The sequence below is a fragment of the Sturnus vulgaris genome, chromosome 15 (assembly GCF_052056855.1).
Source record: "Sturnus vulgaris isolate bStuVul1 chromosome 15, bStuVul1.hap1, whole genome shotgun sequence".
Taxonomy (NCBI): Eukaryota; Metazoa; Chordata; class Aves; order Passeriformes; family Sturnidae; genus Sturnus; species Sturnus vulgaris.
The window spans coordinates 14,425,646-14,444,276 of record NC_142257.1 but is presented as its reverse complement, the minus strand read 5'-3'; the positions used below and the strand labels follow the sequence as shown (position 1 = coordinate 14,444,276).

At 37.0% G+C, this 18,631-nt stretch overlaps 1 long non-coding RNA gene across 3 annotated transcripts in view; it reads right to left on the bottom strand.

The window, feature by feature from the left end:
* The window catches only part of LOC148222003 (uncharacterized), a 457,864-nt gene that overhangs the window by 316,110 nt on the left and 123,123 nt on the right, over nucleotides 1-18,631 (bottom strand). For 2 of the 3 annotated variants that reach the window (XR_015807065.1, XR_015807067.1), the window contains exon 3: nucleotides 8,166-8,266. The exons of the other annotated variant lie outside the window; for it this stretch is intronic. This is a non-coding gene — a long non-coding RNA (uncharacterized LOC148222003). The remainder of the gene's footprint in view (nucleotides 1-8,165; nucleotides 8,267-18,631) is intronic. 3 annotated transcript variants of the gene reach the window in all.

Genomic DNA, 18,631 nt, shown 5'->3' with positions numbered 1-18,631 from the left:
CCTTAAATTTTTCATGTACAAGGTTTTCCAAACAAACTGAATTATATTACTTTCCTCAGAATTCTATACAACTACAATGTATATATTATTTGTGCAGTGTATGGTGTTACTGAAAGTAATCCTGTGAATTAACAGCGTACACATCAAATGCAATACTGTTATTCAGAAATGACGGATACTTCACTCTGTTGTTCTTCCATCTAAATACCTCATACTGAACTAAATGCCTGAGAACTTTTTAGACATTTTAAATAAGTCAAGAGGTCAAACAGTTTATGGATATGAGCACGGAGAAATCTGACAGTCTTAGGGAATTGTCGAACAAGACTGTAAAATATTTGACTATATTGCATTTTTCCAATTAGCATGCCTCCTAGAGGATGCCCAAATGTTTTCCACTAGAAAAGGGAATGACTCAAGGGAGGGAGAGTGGCAACACATGCTGGCTTCCAGTCTACCTGACAGGCCAGAGAGAATTATTATCTGATTCTAGATAATAAAAAAAAGACTCATTAAACTCCAACACCATGCAAATTCTAGGCAAAACTTCAACTCCTCTGTCATCTAAACACCTAACTCCATTTTGATTTGGTATCTGTCTGCATCTCAGAAATTTTAGTGGTGGTTTCAGCTATTTAAGAAAGCTTATATTTTAATATTTTTTAATCCGTAGCATTCTGTATTTTTGTGCAGCAGACATGAAAAATATTCTTTTTCCCAGAAGTCCCAAGATGTCTAAACAAAGGCCAGGGGCTCATCACTCTGTCTTCTGTAATGTCCTTAGTGACGGTTCTCACAGATTTAGCTGTTATCTGAGCTGCTACCACCACGTGGAAAAATGGATGAACAACTTCCAGTGCTGCTGCCACAGATGTCCCACTCCTTAGATGACACGGGGAGTTTTGCTGAACCACGGTGCAGTCTGGACTTCCTGTATCTGATGTCATCCTCCCTTGCCTAGGGAAGCCAGACACTCTACAGCAGCAAAAAGCAATGTCAGAATAATAACCAGGTCACATTTTCATGGTTAAGGGAGCTAAAACTTACAGAAGTAGTTTACAAAACTCCTAATGAGCTCTTTGCTGTGTCATGAAAGAAAAGAGCTTGCTGACTTCAAGAATTCCAGCAGCACGTATGGGCACGGGGCTGACAATCGCTGCACAGAGCAATGAGCAATGTGTGTGTAGTTCTTACAAGCACACATAAGACCTGTACAATAATCAAAAGTCAGCCATCCAAACTCGAGCTGAAATGACAGATAGATGGAATATCTGAAAGGACACATGCATTGTATTCAGGCAAGTCTGCCTAACATCTATTCTGACATGACAAAATAGAAAGCTGCAGTCCTGCTCCAGAGGGGTTTAGTGAACAGAACCCTGCACATTTGCTTGCAAATTTGAACCTGACCAACTATAGCCTCTAAAGGGAAATATCATCTTTCCTTTTCCCTTTTATTGGCTTATTTATCCTCTCTCTTCAGCAACATAATAACTATACATCCCTTCAGAGGGACTGAATAGCTTATTCTGTAACCCATGTGCTTTGCAGAAGTTCAGTGCAAATGTTATGTTCAGTTTTTCTGATCATTAAAATCAAAGGAAAATGCTGATAAAAAGACCATGATGCTTTTGGACATGATATTACAACTGAAAGACTACAAGTTTTCTTATAAAGAGCAACTATAAGAAGCTACGTTTTTATTTTGTAACCTGTACCCAAGGCTGATGATTGAAAAAGCATCATGCTATACAGCTGCAAAAGTCATGGTCCAAAGCTCAGCTCCACCAGAGGTGGATTGACTCTTTTGTGTGACAAGCGAAACTGATCTCCAGAGACCCACAGGATAACAAACCAGATCTTTTAATTATATCATCAGCTACTACGGCATTCTCAAAACCAAAGAATTACCAAAACAATGGAGATTTCATAGTGTCTCTAGATGTATCTTAAGAACAATCAATTAAAATTTTTTAAATTGCTATCAACACATGGTTCAAATTAAAACAACGAGCTTATGACATGGGAAATATTATTGATTAGAGATTCAAGGATATTAAAGGAATTCAGTTGTTGACAGTACCACTGAAGTTTTCCTTTATAGCCAAGAAATAGAGGAGAGGATAAAGTACTGCATGAGATTACAAAGGATAGCTCTGTTATCAAGCCTGGTGACAAGTTTGTCTTAATTTTTTTTAATAACACTACCTTAAAAATGCCCTCAATTATAGACAATTAACCACTACTTAGATGGTGTCACTTATTCTAATAGAATTCATGTTTCATATTTTAAAGATATACAACTAGATGTATCAAAGAGATTTAGACGCCTTAATGCCTCTAGTGATGTATGCCATTAGCACCTAATACAGCTCATAGAAACGTACTTCAGTCAAGCAAACCTACTAGATTCTTAACCTCTGGTGCATGACACCCCATTTTAATTTTAAATTAGAAATTCCTCTTTCTTTTTTTGTTAAGAAGGCTAAGAATGAAGATGAAAAGAAAATAAAGATAGGGCAGTTTATATTTAAAAGTCAGTTTGCACTTCCAAAAACTGCATACTGATGAAAAATTAATTACATGTGTTTCTCATTATGCCTGTGAAACAGAAACTCTGTCTTGATAATGTACTGTATAAACCATGGTCAACACAGGAATTTTGAAATTTGCTTCTATCTTTGCTCCATATTATTTTGGGTGATATATACCTCAGTTTAAACACTCCTCTCCTTATGTCCCCTGCATCATTCTGGCATGATCTTGGGCAAAGCCTTTTACCTGACAGTATCAACAGAAGCAGCAGTGGGCTGGGAGTTTGGGGCTTGGCATGAAGGATGTGTTCAATTGCTGCAGGACAAAGTACTAACAGCAGCCTGACACAGCCCAATAGACTAAATATGTCATTAGCCTTAAAATCATCTCTTTTGGATTTTTCTAAATTGCTGTACAATAATGCTGGACTATCTAAAAAAATGTTTTAAAAATCATGCTTTGGAGTTTAAAGCAAATAAATAGTGGCATGTAAACCATGGAATATTTATTTCAGCTGTAGCTTTGGTTTATAATGCTACTTTGATTACTTTTTGGTTGATTGGATTACAGGAAGGGAAAATTGCTTCACTGCTCTTACAAAGACATGTCAGAACATTAACAAATCCTCCCTGTCCTTTGAATTATTTTGAAAGTGCCATAAAGTCCAAGTTTGTGCTCATTCAGAAAATGTGCACCAGTTCAGCTGCTCGTCAGCTTCTGAACACGGCAGCAGCAGGACAGCTGGAGGAGGACTCTTGAAACCAACATGAAGAATGACGGCAGTCAGAGGAGCTGCAAGAGGCTCTGGCTTCCTCTGGGCAGCTGGAAGGTGGCTCATGCCAGGTGCTGCACTCAGGGCCAGGCGTCACAGCCATTTGTATGTACAGAAGTGTGGCAGATTTCCTCTGGGTGAACTACATTTTCTAAAATCAAAGTAACTGAGAGAAGCAGAAAGAAGGGTATGTAATGTAAGGTTGAAATAAGCCTGAGATGTGTGAGGAAAATGTTTGGGGTATTTTTTGCATAAAAATATTACTGCACACATTATAGGGCTTCCTTGATTCAACTGCATGCTATCTACAGAATTTAATTAGGTGATGTAGCAGATTTACTTGTTTATTTATACCTCCAGCCATATTAAAAAACCCTTCACTTGAAACACCTATGAGTATTGCCTAAGCAGTCAGTTGGGAGTTTCCTATTAACTGATGTTCCTGAAAGCCTGAGGTTCCAATGTCCTGCTTCTCAACTGTGCAGAATCCATGAATAAGACCATGAGTGCTCAGAATTATTTTAATGCAGATGCCAACTAAGTTTAGTGTGGGATCTTTCTCTCTGCAGTGTTTCTTGCAAATCATCTCAGATGACTGCACCTGCAGGTGCACTCTCGGGCCTGTGCAGGTGAGTGCACACCTGCAGTGTGTGCAGTCAGTGGCACTGCCCTGCTCCTGTTCCCTGCTGACTGACAGATGAGTTAATTAATTAATTAATTAATGAGTTTTCCAGAGCATCAGATCTTAGAACTCCTGGTACTCCAAATGAGTTTAGATTATGGTGCTCAAAAAGCAGTCAGAGATGGGGCTGAATTTTTCTAAGAGTCTCACAAACAAATTAAAAGCCCTGGAATTTTAATTCAGCTTTTCAGATACTGAGGCAAGAGTAAAGCATCAGCACAGGAAATCTGAGTCTCAGGAATATGTTGCTACATCAGCACAAAGTCTGCAAACAGTATTACACCAGGCTAGTCCACTTGTCCCTTCAGTCCCATCTCAGTAAATAGTTTGCTACCTGTTGTCTTGTGTGGGGATGATACCTCTCCACCAATGCCCTAAGCCAATTATGCTATTGTGTAGATAAGACAAAAATGCTTTTCTGACTCCTTTTGTGGTCAGTGAAGGCTCCAAACCATGCAATTATATTGCTGTTATTTTAGTAAGAACTGCAAGTATTCTGAAATTATCCAGGCTTTTTTAAATTTCACTCGCAACCTATACACACGGCATGAGTCCAATAGGCCTTAAATAAAACGTACAGAGAAATTTTTCCTCTTAGACTCTCTGTATTTTTCCTGCTATTATTTCTAGAGGATAACTTGTCCTTGTACACTAAAAAAGGCAGGCTCATCACTAGGGACCCTAATATTAATAGTGAATTTGAAGCAAAGTATTACCCAAGAGAACCATCCAGTTCCCAGATTTGCCATCTGTTTGTTTCTACATGATGCTCAAAGAGAAAGAATATATTAAGCAGAGCATATATTTAATATTTTCTTATGATACGAGATACAAAGCTTTACCAAAATGTGTCTTCAAAAGCTGCAACAGAAGTCTGGAGTTTGAAGCCTAAAGCAAACAAAGTGTTAATTAACACACTTAATAAAAATGGTAATAAAGGATAGGATAGAAGGAGGAGAGGAAATGCTGTAGTTCCCACTTTAGTATTCTACATCACACACTCAATCTGAGGGATTGAAGGGCATGAGAGGAAGGGAAAAACCTCCCACCCTACTGAGCTAGGAAAAAGAAAAGCTCCCTATAGCAGATTCTGTGAGCTTGGTCTCATATTTAACCCTCAGACGGTTTAACAGCCGTGGCTAATGGTCAGAGCAGGGGAGCTGTAACTCAGTGCACAGCCAGACAAAGGGGAGGCTGCACAGGGCAATTAGCCAGCCTTGCAATTTAGCTGGGGTTTTATAACAACAAATACGATTGGTATGGCTCACAATAATCTTAACGCTGCAATTTGTTCTTTAACTTTTGTAACTGTATTCCATTATGTAAATTTGTGTTGTAAGTAACTGCATTTCATCATTGGAGCCTGACCACTGCTAAGCCTGAGCTCATTGCAATACCAGGAAGAATCCAAAGCTCCTCAAAAGAGGAAGATTTGGTCACTGTGCAGCACCAGGTGCAGTACCCAGACAGGTAAAAGGATTCCCCTGGGTGGGAATGAACTCATCACTTAATGTGAACACACTAACAAAAAATTCTCTAATATAAATTTACCTGAAAAAAGAGAATGAGCAGCAGATATTTAGTATTTCTTAGTGACATGCTTAGTGCCCTCAAATTGCTAATAATTTTGAGGAAGAATTTGAACAAAACCAGTTCTAGACTGAGCATGTTGCTGAAGTCTTATGGGGAGATTTTCCTTGAGGAAGACTTACTTATTTAGTGACATCTTTGGGAGTGAGTTTTGAACACGATGAGAGCATTCATTTTTTGGTAATAGGCAAATTATTTGCTCTGTTTGCAAAGGATTCTACAAACTGCTTCAGCCTATTCCTACGCTTCTGCTGAGCATTCCTAAGAGAACATAAACACTACTTCTGCCTGTGAAAGAGGAAAAACAATAGTGCAGAGGTTACACGGGACAATGGGGGCAAAGGTGCCTCTGAGACAGTTATTGTTCCAAGTAGGAAAGTCAGCAAGTGCTTGATTTCTGTTTCCAGGAGGGCCTAAATGTTGGTTCTTTGGCTTAAGCAAGCGTAAGAGGAACAATCAGGAAGGACTTGTACCTGAAATTTCTGCAGAATCAACAACCTCACAAGCTGAGCTCTAAGCAGCATTCATGTTGCAGCAAATCTCCCATGGCAAATCACTTCGATAGCACCAGCATTTTCTTTCTCATTGATTCAGATGCCTTGATTCAGCACCTCTTTCTGTTACCAGAGCTAGAAATTAAAATTAAGGAAAGGAACATCTTTTTTCTTGGCTTTGTTTCAGGGCAAAGAAAGTGGGTAACCCTGAAAAGGAAAATGCTGTGATCTGTCCTTTTGGAGAGAGATTCCCCTGTGGCAATTCCATGTGTAACTTTTCACACTATAAATAACAGGTGGGACAGATTAATTTTCACAGTTTCTTTAGGGTGGGATAGGATGTTCTTACCAACTTGAACTTGAGTTCACTCATTTGCAGAGCTGAAGAGTTTGCCATCTAGGTGGGTAAAAAGGAAAAGAGGAATCAAGAGAATAATCTTTGCCATGACAGCACTGTGCCTGGGAAGCTCACACTGGGATTTTCTCCCCAGCTCACTCTTCTCCTTCTTTGACACCAAGACAAAAGCAGGAATATGAAATTCAAACATTTTTCTTCTCTCAGATACATAATCTAAATAATTAAGGTACCTAAAGCACTTGATTCCCCTGTAAAACTGATCCCGTGATAGTTTCGATAGAGAACTCATGCATCATGATTACTGGAGGAGGTACATCGATGCATTATTCATGGCCACAAAGTGCACACACCATCTTACTCTCAAATGGCCCTCATTATTTGGGACATTCCTTATTTTAGATTCACATTTATCTCTATCCCATACTGAGGTTACCGTCTGGTCATTTTTTTCTTTACTGACTCAGCCTGTTACTTTTATATAAAAGTCATTTAAAGCCAAGCACTAACCAATTCTTTCAAATAGCTTCAATAAATAAAAATAAATATACTGTCTGTGATTACCAAGGAAAGGAAATCAGCAGGCATTTAAAGATCCTGCAGTAGTGTTAGAATGAAGCCTAGGTAAATACAATCAGTATTTGTTTCTCTAATAAATCTTAGCATTAATTTTTGATGCTCCTAACAAACAAAGCAAAAATGAGATCCAGTAACAGACATATGAAAATATAGATAAATCGACTAATGCAAACTTTAACCTACACAAAGGTGATTAAATCATTAACCAAGAAGATTACAAAAAGCAAATAACATAAAACTAAGCAGATCCAGTTATTTGAGAGAGCAGAGAACAGATGATACAATATTTATAACTGAAATCCACTGTCAGCAGCAACATGCAGGGAATTACACACAAAGGAGGATCACACTAGAGATTTCTTTTTACTGCTCCAGATAAAATTCTCAGCTTCTCAGCTTATTTTGTCTTTTCTACTTACTTTTTCTCTCATTGCATCAACCACAGCAAAACTGGGCCAACACTATGAGTTATTATCACTTGACTGGAGGAGTCTATTTGCTCACACAGCATTTCTGCCTCTTTTTGTTAATTTTCAGGAACTTTCTAGTTATCTTCTAGAAAGGACCAGTAAACCGGATCATGGAAGAAATAGAAACATTGCTAGTAAAGATGCACAGCTCAGAAAAGACCTTTCTCTCCTTTACAAGAGCTCCCACTCCTGAGAGCACCCCCACCACACTGTGGTGTGTTCAGCACTAGGACCACAGAGCTGTATTTCTGCATCCGACTTTCAAGTTTCAATATAATTGTACCTTGTTTAAGGTGAGACAGAAAGTTGAGTGAATGGCTGAGTCCCACAACGTATTTTATAACGGTTGAGAAAGATTTAATTAATTTAATTAGGGGGCTGTGGTTGGAAGTGTTAGAATTTTTGTGATACACAAAGAAAGAATGTCAGCCTTCAGGGTTTGACTCCTTCACTGCAGCTGAAGAATTGCTTCCTTATTAAAAAATTCAGTGTGAGCATTTGCTTTTCTTAAAACGTTCATACAGTGTATCAAAGTGGAAGTATTTTAATCACAGGTTTAAAAGTATATTAAAGCCTTGTCTTGTTATGCCTTTATTCCATCCCTTCTGCAGTAATACCAGCTTCTTCAAGAGAAGGTATGTCCTCCTTAAGAGAGTTCTCTGATACCTTCCCTGATGATCAGTCCTACCTGCCAGGTACTCTGGAAATGTATGAGGGAGGTGCAGGACTTCAACCTCAACCATCATTGTTTTATTTCACCAAAGGAACAACCAATTGCCAGATAAAAACCTGAAAATGGAGAGAAAAGAGGATCATTAACACTAACAACAACCAATACTGAGAACTGAAGCATTATTTGAATCAACAAAATTTGGGGTTTTGCTCTTCCTGAAATCAAGAAATTTGCATGAAAGTTAAGTATTAAAGGGCAGTTTTCAATGAATCTTAACTAATATTTCTTTAGAAATGTTTCTTTTCAAAGGCTTTGCAAATTATGGCTGAGTTCTTGTATATACTCCGTCACTGCCTCCTGCAGCATCATTCGTCTTTTGTCTCTGCAAAATTATGAACTAGTGTTTTGGTCACCTTGGTCTTGCCTTTGCCCTTCCCATACTCCACTGCAAGAATGTTTAATATCCTTCAGCACTTGAAGTTCGAACTCATCTTGTTGTTATAAGGAATATTATTAAGAGCTTTGAATAGGATTTCTGCTTTAGATTTCTCAGTTCGATTAATAGAAAATAATCACTCTCACACTCTCCCTCTCTGGTGATTTGGTTAATTAAATGGTAGAAGCAGCACAAATAATTTCTACACCAACGTACTTATTGTTTTTAAAATTATGTGAAAATTAGTCCCTTATTAGATGATTAGGGCTTTAGATCTGCTAATGAACAACAATAGTCTGCCACTGCCATCTTTTAATTTACTTTTAATCACCAGCTAAGTAACAAAGAAATGTCTTTTAAAATAATTAAGACTACATATCAGGTCTCTGTAGGACATCAACAATAAAGGGGCTAACGATGCATCCAGTCATCATGGAAACAATAAAAAAATTTCTTGCTTTAAACAATGCAGAGCAACTCTCACTCTCTAAATGCATCTGTGCCAGAAAATTCCCACAGCTTTACAACATTTTTCATCCTGTAGAGATCACACACACACATGCACAGAGAGATAAAAAATAATGATGGAAATCACCTATGTAACAGGGCAAAGATGTAAATTAAGATATCTATGAAAGGTAGCCACTCTCCTCTGACTTGACAGAACCCTCTCAGCACCACGGTATGACCTCAGCTGTGACAACATGGCACAACAAAAGACGCCAAACCAAAAACAGCACTTGGAGGCACAGAATGCTTTTTTTTTGATCCCATAATTTTCCTGCACTTGTCTTCTGTAGATATTTAAAACTGAAAATTTGAAGAGCTGAAATATGAGTTCCCAAAGCCTATTCCAAAGCCTTTTCTAAAGTGTCTATAACACATAAGAATAAACCTGGAGGTGAGAAATGGTAATAATTTTACTTGAATCTATTAACTTTTTAGTTACAGTATTGTAGATGCATATGACATTTATATCTGTTGCTATAAAATTAACCCACCATAACTCTAGGATGGGATCCTCATTGAGGAGAGGCAGGTACTGCACTTAAAATTCCAAACCATCTGTAGTATTTACAGTAATATTTCACTGAACAATAAATTCAGCAAAAAGTTTTCTTTAATTCTTGATTTAAAAAAAAAAAATTGTCCTGAAATTTTGCTATTATGAAGCATACATGTATTGGCACTCCAGAGAGCTACTACAATCTAATACCAGTGCTGTCTTTTGAAAGGGGTTTTTTCAAGCAGCACAGTTTGGCCCATGGGAGTGCAGACTGTAGAGCACTGTTAGGAGACTGCTACAGGGCCATCTGTGCTCTGGCTGAAAAGACTTTAGTTAATGTGGAAAACAAAACCCCAAAACATTATTAATTGCTCTCTTCATAGCTTCTATTTTCATTTGGAAAATTGCATGTGAGAATAATATAAAATTGAGAGCTGGCAACGGCCAAATATGTAAATTAATCCACCTTTATATCAGTAGAAGAAGATTCTCAGCTGGACAGTTGGGACAACAGTGAATGATGGCAGAGAGAGACTCTGCCAGCTTGACCTTCCCCCCCTTCTACAGCACCAATCCCTTCACACTCCCTCTTTCTGCCCTTCCTTCTTTTTTTCTCTTCTAAGGTTGGCTAACTTTATACAGTCTAAAATCTTCATGGTAACAGACACCCATGACTGTGTCTGTGTTTGTACTGCCTAAGAATTTAGGCTGACTGTCACATGAAGGTCTCAGTGTGGCACTATTCCCTGCTGGAACACTCATCTGAATTTTACATTCACTGTGTGCATTGTTTTCTCACTTTCATCCCATTGACTCTAATTAACACTCTTTCAGCCATTTTCAATAATCCTCTATCTTGTGGGGTTTTTTCCCAGTTCTCTAAAGACTGTTAAATAGTCCATTCACAATGCTGGAGTCAAACTGATAATTTTTAAATGGCTATTTGTAGAGCATCCCAAATGCGATCTGTAGTGTGTAAGAGAGAGAACTTCACCTATTTGTCACTTGACGTCAAACATTAAAGCCATTTCTCATCTGCACTGCTTCACAAAACCCTTGCCTACTGACACCAGAATCTTCCAGACTTTACAGATTCTACTGTTAGAGAGTTCTCGTTTTGCTGCCCCGCACTTCACATTTTTCTGTCACTGGTCATTATCATGACCAGTTCTGTTCTGTGAAGCCCCATATGGTCTTACTATTGCTGCCGTGTGAGTATCAACTGTATAAAATATGTCATTATCTTTTTATGTGTCTTAAAACCTTTTAAGCTCTTATTTAATTACCTCATTATTGAATGAAGCCTCTTTAAAGGAAACTGCTCAGCAATTCTAGAAAATCAAAGTACCTATTAGGACCTATAATAGATATTCAAGATACTAATTTTAAGCATCACTTTTGAAAATCTTGATATAAACATATGAGATTACAACTGCAGGACAATATACATAGCAATTCTGAAAAAGGAAGCTTTAAAAAAAATTAAATAAATACTGTATGACAAAACCTAGAGCAAAACTGTACCTTATTTATAGGCTGGCTTGAAGGACAAAACAGGTAATTCAAAGAGCTTTGGAATTCACATTTTACATAATGATAACTACTATTTTAAATTTAATTAAATACTTGGGAGTTTATTTGTTATTTTTTGCTCTATACATACTTTGAAAATACAAATGCAGTTAAATTTGAAAGATGAAACAAGATTAAAAACTTGGATAAAATTTCCTGCAGTGAAGATCTTGACTCTTCTCAGCTCTGTGTAGTACATGTAATTTCTTCACAGACTTCAACAAGTAAAACATAACAACTTTGCATTTACCTGTATTTTGTCACCTTGCAACACAGAGGGTAAAACAGGGACTATCCTATACTGGGATTTCGGAGGAATTTTTTCCCTTTTTAAATGTTAATGAGTCTCATTATGGTTATGAACCATTAATTTCACCCATGGGGACATCCTGGGGCAGTCTGTGTCTCTGATGAAAGGCAATGTAAGTCCAGGTGCACATTGTCCACCATCTGCACAATGGTCCTCAGCTTGTCATTCTCCTGGAACCAAATGGCTCATGTGTATTCAGGAGACTTCAAAAGTGTAACCAAAAAGACTGAGACTTGCAGTGGTCCTTTTATGCCTTTGATGTACAAAGCAAATCGGTCTGAACTCATCAGAGACTACTGATGACAGGGGCTGGGCTAATCTTGGAATGATCAAAGTATTCAAAGTCAGTGACATTTGGAAGGAAATTAATGATTCCTTCATAAAGGTTCTAACCATTCTATAAACAGGATAAATGTAGAAATCCTTAGATGGATGGTACCATTAAGTACAGCAAATGCTACTGAAAATAATCACAATGGTGGCTCATTTATTAAGAAACTGTTCCCCACATTAATTTACATTCCACTGAACAGATTGTATGAAAGCAGATTTTTTTTTTTTTTCAGTCTGGTTAACGTTCTCTGAAATGAGAAATTACACACTGTAAAGCAGTACTTTGTGTGTGCCATGTCAGAGAATTATAAGGGGTCATTATCCAGTCTTTGAGACACAGAATTATTACAGATTTATCAATTGTTTCTACTGATGTAAAAGGTCTGATAATGGCACGACGTGCCTGACTAACAAGAATTACTATAATGAAGTTAAATGCTTTAACTTGTTTAATGATTCTTGTTGGCAATTATTACTTATCTGGGACCAGAGAAGAAATTGTAAAATATGCTGTTATCCTTGATATGATTGGAGGTTAAAGGGTGAAACTATAAATATAAGGTTGACATTTACTTCTTAGAAAAGATTTGCTAACATTGTTAAATATGTTGAAGTCATATTCATACCAGCACAAGATAAAGCAACCAATCAACTTTTTCAATAGAGATTCTCTCCCTGCCTTTGTACTGTCTTGCTTTATTAAATAATGCAACATGGGGTGTGAATTACCAGGCTCACTTAATAGTTTTACAAGTATTTTTACCTTTTACTCTGTAGCCTCAAGAAGTTCTCATAACAGAATAAACCATAAGTGAACAATTGTTTTAACTGTAACGAGGCATGATTTTGGCATGTGGTCCAAAGAGGAGGAAAAGGAATAATCAAAAAACACTTTTGCCTCCTCTAATAAGTACTGATATTGCTTATATTAGTGAAATGTCTTGCCTCCAAGTCTGTATGCAAGTAATTACAAAAAATATGCTGGAAATTATTTGTTGCATTATGAGAGCATAGGAGTATAAATCAATTGGCAATTTTTGATAAACAGTGTAAGGCAAACCTATAGGTTTAGTTAAATGAGTCAACACCACACACCACCTAAAGTCATCTAAACTTTTCTTTACCTGTCTACCATGTAAGGTAAGCAAATTTTTGAAAACACTTTTGTCACAGATGTTTAACTATTTAAGTATTTTCTTGTTAAAAACAATAAAGATGGAGTCTTTTTGAAGTTTTCAAACAAGATCTCTTTTTAAAGTGCACGTTAATACCCTAAGAGAGCACGGATGGACACCTTGTAAGAACAAACTGCTTAGCCAACAAACTGCCCTGTGTGTGGTAACCAGGCTCTTGTCACCCTGGCTGTCAGTGCCTGTGGATGATAAATCAGTATTTACATGAAGCATACACATTAAAAAGTTCGGTGGTGTGCTGAATTCTTCTTTAATGGATGGATTTCAGTCTACTTCATCAAACCTTAATTATAATTCCAGAATTCAATAATTGACTTTAAGATCATATTAAGAATATGATATTCTATGTAAAGGATCTAAAAGTTTTGAAATTTTCAAAACTAGAGAGTCTTGTAAGTTGACCTTTCAAAGCTGAATATGTTTTCACATCATAATGCTGTTCTGCTAGTCCAACCATCAGCTTTAAGATGAAATCCTTAATAACTTTACTTGCACTCAGATGTGCTGCTCTGGTTTCAGGTCAGTGAGGCTCATGAGCTTTTGCCCCTGCGTGCTCATTTCCACATATTTGGATAATTTATTTTTTTTTTCCCCTCACAGATATGAGTCGCTTGGTTTGGTCAGAATCAGAGGATCACTAAGATATTTAAGGCTGGAAGGGACCTCAGGAAATCTGCAGTCCAATCTCTTGCTCAAAATAGAGACAGCTCTGAGGACAGCCTGGGTTGCTCAGGGTTTATCCAGCCTCACATTAAAAATCTCCAAGAATGCTCAACCTCTTTTGACAAACTTCCAGTGCTTCAGGTTGTCAAAACCTTTTCCTTATTTCTAGTTTGAACCTCTCCTGTTTCAACATATGCCCATTGCTGTTCTTCCAGCTATGCACCTCTGTGAAGGTGACACATCCTGGCTGTCCCCAAGGCACCAACAGGCTGATCACCTCCAAAGCTGTGTCTTCTCCAGACTCCCAGCTCCCTCAGCCTCGAATTTCAGGGCAACTGCTCCCACCCCCTGACCATCTTGCTGGCCCTCTGATGAACTTACTCCACTTTAGCAACACCTTTCCTGTTCTGAGGCAGCCTTTGCTGAATTTTGCTGAATTTTGTTACGTCTCAGTTTTCCATTCTCCCAGGCTCTTCAGATCCACCTGCACAGCAGCTTTGTCCTCAGGCACATCAATCCCTATCCTCATTTTGGTGTCATCTAGGAACTAGATAATGCACTCTCTTATTTCCTCCATGTCAATAAAATGAAAATTACTTAACCCAGTTAAAAAAAAAATAATATTAGAGGGGTTCCTTAATCCGACTTTCTTTTTTTTTGTCAGACTCAGTTAAAGATCTAACAGAAAATTAGCATTCAGTATGGAACAGAAACAACAGACACACAGGAGAAATCTTTGTCTGTCCTCAACTGCAGCACTAAATTTATTTTGAAAGAATCACTATCCTGTTCCTCAGTAAAAGGCAGAAAACAAGGGGGTTGCAGAACATAAAGACATATTTTTGATTCCTAGGCAGATTCCTCAGTCAGTTTTTATAATCCAACAGTCTTTCCACAACTTTAAATGCACCTGATAGAACTTCTCTTCCAATGGACCCATTGCTCTTCTCTTTCACACTTGTGTTTCTCTTCAAAGATTAAAGGAAAAAAAAATTATTTTGAAATGTCGTAGTGACTCCAACTGTACATTCACATATGTTTGCAAGGCTTGGCACACTGAGCAAGCTGATCAGTATTTAACAGAACTCAAGATCTTTGCTCAGCTCAACGTGCTGTCGTGGTGTACTCCTTCTTCCTCAACCCACCTTCTCTAGCTTCAGATCAGGAAAGTCATCCTTTGCCTCATTTTAAATTGCAGTGGAAAGTACAATTACCCTATTTTTCCAGAACTCAAAAGATTAAAAAAAGATTTTGTTTCCAGTTTTTCTGGGGGAAGAAAAATAACCATAAACAAATGGAAAGGAGAAATAAAACTGTAATATCTTAGCAATTTTACCTGATAACTATGCTGGACCGTTAATTGCAGTGATCAGGATTAATAAAAACAAAACATAAAACCTGAGAAAGGTGGCTATTTTCAGAGTTGGCACCAATTCAGGAAAGCCAGGATTGCATTGCCAAATGTGGTCAGCTTTATACTTAGCAGTATTACTGTAATGGTGTTTATTCAACACATTGAGGTGTAAAATTTACAGCTAAACACATTCCCATTTGTCTTTTTTTAAATAATTAAACCAATGCAAAGAACTATACCTCCACCAGTGAAAAAGACAGAATCTGTTTTTCCAGTTCTGCATCAGAAGGAGAACTTAGGCATGAACCTGTTTCACTCGATTCTCTCCCTGCTTCTGCTCTCATCTGTTAGTTCTGTTTCTACAATTCCATGATGCTGCTACTCCTTTGTTGAGACTGATTTTTTTAATTCTGCTTTTCTGCAGTCAAAAGCTTCCTTCTTGTTGTTTATGGAAATATATGAAATATGTCTGTAATACTCATTCTGTTCAGTGTGACTGTATCCTCTTCAACACTGCAATTTACCAAAGGAAATGACAGCCTTAAATTTACAAAATAAATATGGTTGATGTTAAGTTTAGAGTCTGAACAAGACGTGGAGATTCACAGCACTTGTGAATCTCACCTAGGTGAACTTGCCAGAAGGAAGTCTGCACTAATCAGGGAGCACAGGCATGGATACAGCTCTAGGGTTTGTTTTCTTTTTTTCTTGCTTTGCAATTGGAACATAGAGAAAATGAAGCTTAAGGTCAATTAGTTACAGTAACCTAACATACAAGTGTTCTTGTATTTTTATCTTCATATGTAACTTCTACTATTTTGATTACCTGTGTATAACACTCAATTGGGGGAAAAAAAGGAACATGAAATGTAATTAACCTGATTGCAATATCACCCATTTCAATATTTTCAACAAATAACAATCCAAGAAGTTATTTGCTGGAGAAATATGTAAAATAAGAATGAATGCAATTATATTTGAATATTTGGCATCCATTCACAGTTGGAAGTACAAACAGAAAACAAAGTGAATGGGAATTAAATTATTTGTGGTAATTATTCATTCCACTGTTGCCTTGCTATTTTATTCCTTTTAAATATTAAATACGGTTGATTTCATCCTAGAAATGGAATTAACATTATAGCCACTCACTAACAATCTCTGACAACTAAAAGAAAAACAATCACCTCTCTACAGCTTCATAAAAGAGTAAAGGGCTCTTTTGTTCTCATGTCAAGCTTTGCATGATGACAGAAACTAATTCTGTTTGTGTGCAGTTGGGAAGTTATAATTCAGATTTTTTTATGACACCTACTTATCATACTGAAAGAGAAAAGAATTTATTGTTTTCCTCCATATGTTTCCTTTAGAGCAGTGTTTCTTCTAGAAGACAAGTGAAGACCAGTGACTTTCCAAGTGCCACTAACAGAGATTTTACGAGTGCTCACCAAATAAAAACATTTTTAACTGCAGAGGGAAATGGTTGGTACTGCCTGGGCCACAGCAACATTGAAATGAAATCTACTGCTTTGTGTAATCTATTCCATTACATAAAAGCCAGAGACTGCAGGACCAGCTCTCCCAGCTTTCACAGGGCTCTGGGGCGACCTGAGGAACACAAAGGACCTATTGCAGTACCAGGTGAGAGGTGATGTCCTCTGAGGAATGCCCCTTCCCGTGAGATTAGAATTAAAGCTGGGAAAGGATTTGGGGATTTTTGTTGTTTTGTTGGGGGTTTTTTGTCTGTTTGTTTGTTTGTTCTTTCTTTTTTATTAAAGAGATTCATATGAAAAATGGAAAGAAAATTTTAGGTGACTCATAACTGTTTATTATTTTCTTTAACATACCAGAAAATACCACATAAAAGATGCTGAAAAAATTGTTAATTGTTAATTGTTATTTAAACATCACCGTTGTCACGAAATTAATGCAAAACCCCTTAATTTTTGCACACTACTTTCCTAAGACAACAAAAATATGAATTAGGTCATTACCTTTCCTACCGTCTAGTTCAGCTTCAGAACTCTGTAAGCACATTTAAGGTGTTTCATGCTTTGTTATATATTCAAACTGAAAAATTATTCTATAATATTCTCCAGTTTTATAAAATTAAGCATTTTATAAGTAAAATCCAAGTCTTTCCAAATATTATGGGCCTCTAATAATTTATCTTGATTTATTTTAAATGTCATTTCTGTATGAAACATTCATATTCACTGAAAAGTCATTGTGACTTCTTAACAAATAAGTGAAATAGAGACTTTCAAGCTGGCTGCTCCGTTCACAATGAAGATTTTCATATGTCACATTTTTATTAAAAGTTATTTCATGTTTATGCTTGGAGGTAATTCTTCCTTGAGGAGGACTTAGTTTGTTCCTGACTTAAAAAACCACAACTGACTCTTCAGAATTTTTCATATATTCTAGTTTATTTAAACTCTCCAGAAAGAAGTGTGGGATGTTGCCTTTATTATGTAATCACTGTAGGAAACCTTGCTTAATGCTGAGAGTGAACTGTGACTTGCCTTTTACTGAAGATGTGTATTTGCAGCTATGAAAAACGACAGCATTATCTGACTTCCCCTGGGTTTGAAGACTTGACAAAGTCTTCTAAAGAAAGATTTCTGTTACTTTCTGAACAAATAAGGTCATGAGTGAATCCTTTATAAATGTCTTTATCTTAGGCATAGAAATCAATGTTGAAGTTACTTAGTGTAAAATTATCAAATATTTCCAGGTTAAAGATGTTTCTGGGCCTGTAGAGAGTTACTGTGATTTGTGATGTATGATACCTCCTTCTAAGCATCCCACCAGTTATTTCCCTGTTATTTTAGAAAACCTGTCTCTTCATCCCATTTTCAAGGGATTTTAGCTCACAGGAGCCTAAAGGCACATTTACAGTACTCAGTGGAATTCCAGTTTGAGGCATTATAACACAACAAACATGCCCTGGTGAATTCAATGCAGTGAAGCATAATTGGCATTGGGCTGTCCTGTGTTGACCAATGCTTTAGGTTCCAACTTTTACCTGCAGACAGTTTAGCTGACACTGCCAAGTGATGATTCATGTTTAAAGTTATTTACATTTGAGTCTATATAATGTTTTGATAGTCACCGTAGGTTTTTGAAAGAACTGAGAGAGAGAATTCCCAAATGTGTTGAATGTATGACTCCAATTTGAATGCAAATGAACATAGTTCTTATATAGATGATTAAATGTTTAAGATATTCAAAACGTCTTGGGCTCTGAGTAATTTTTTAAATGTGATCTCAACTGTTAAGTTATAAGAGACGCATAGGACTAAAAAAAATTATTTATCTTCCTTTGTGGGTATCTAAGAGTATTGATACACAGGCTGAAATATCCAGGGCCCAAATCAGAGAGGACAGTAAAATAAACAATAATTTACATGCTCTTCCTTTTAGAATTGACCACCTCACACATTTTAATGTAGAGTGTGGGGTTTCAGCATTTTAATATTAGTCATGAATGTCAGCTCTGTCACTACCTTCTTCATATCATTTAATCTGTTTATGTACTGATCCAGTTCTGTAGTATGGGAAAGTATTTCCACTGAAAATTGTGAAGATACCACAGTAATGACTGTGATGGC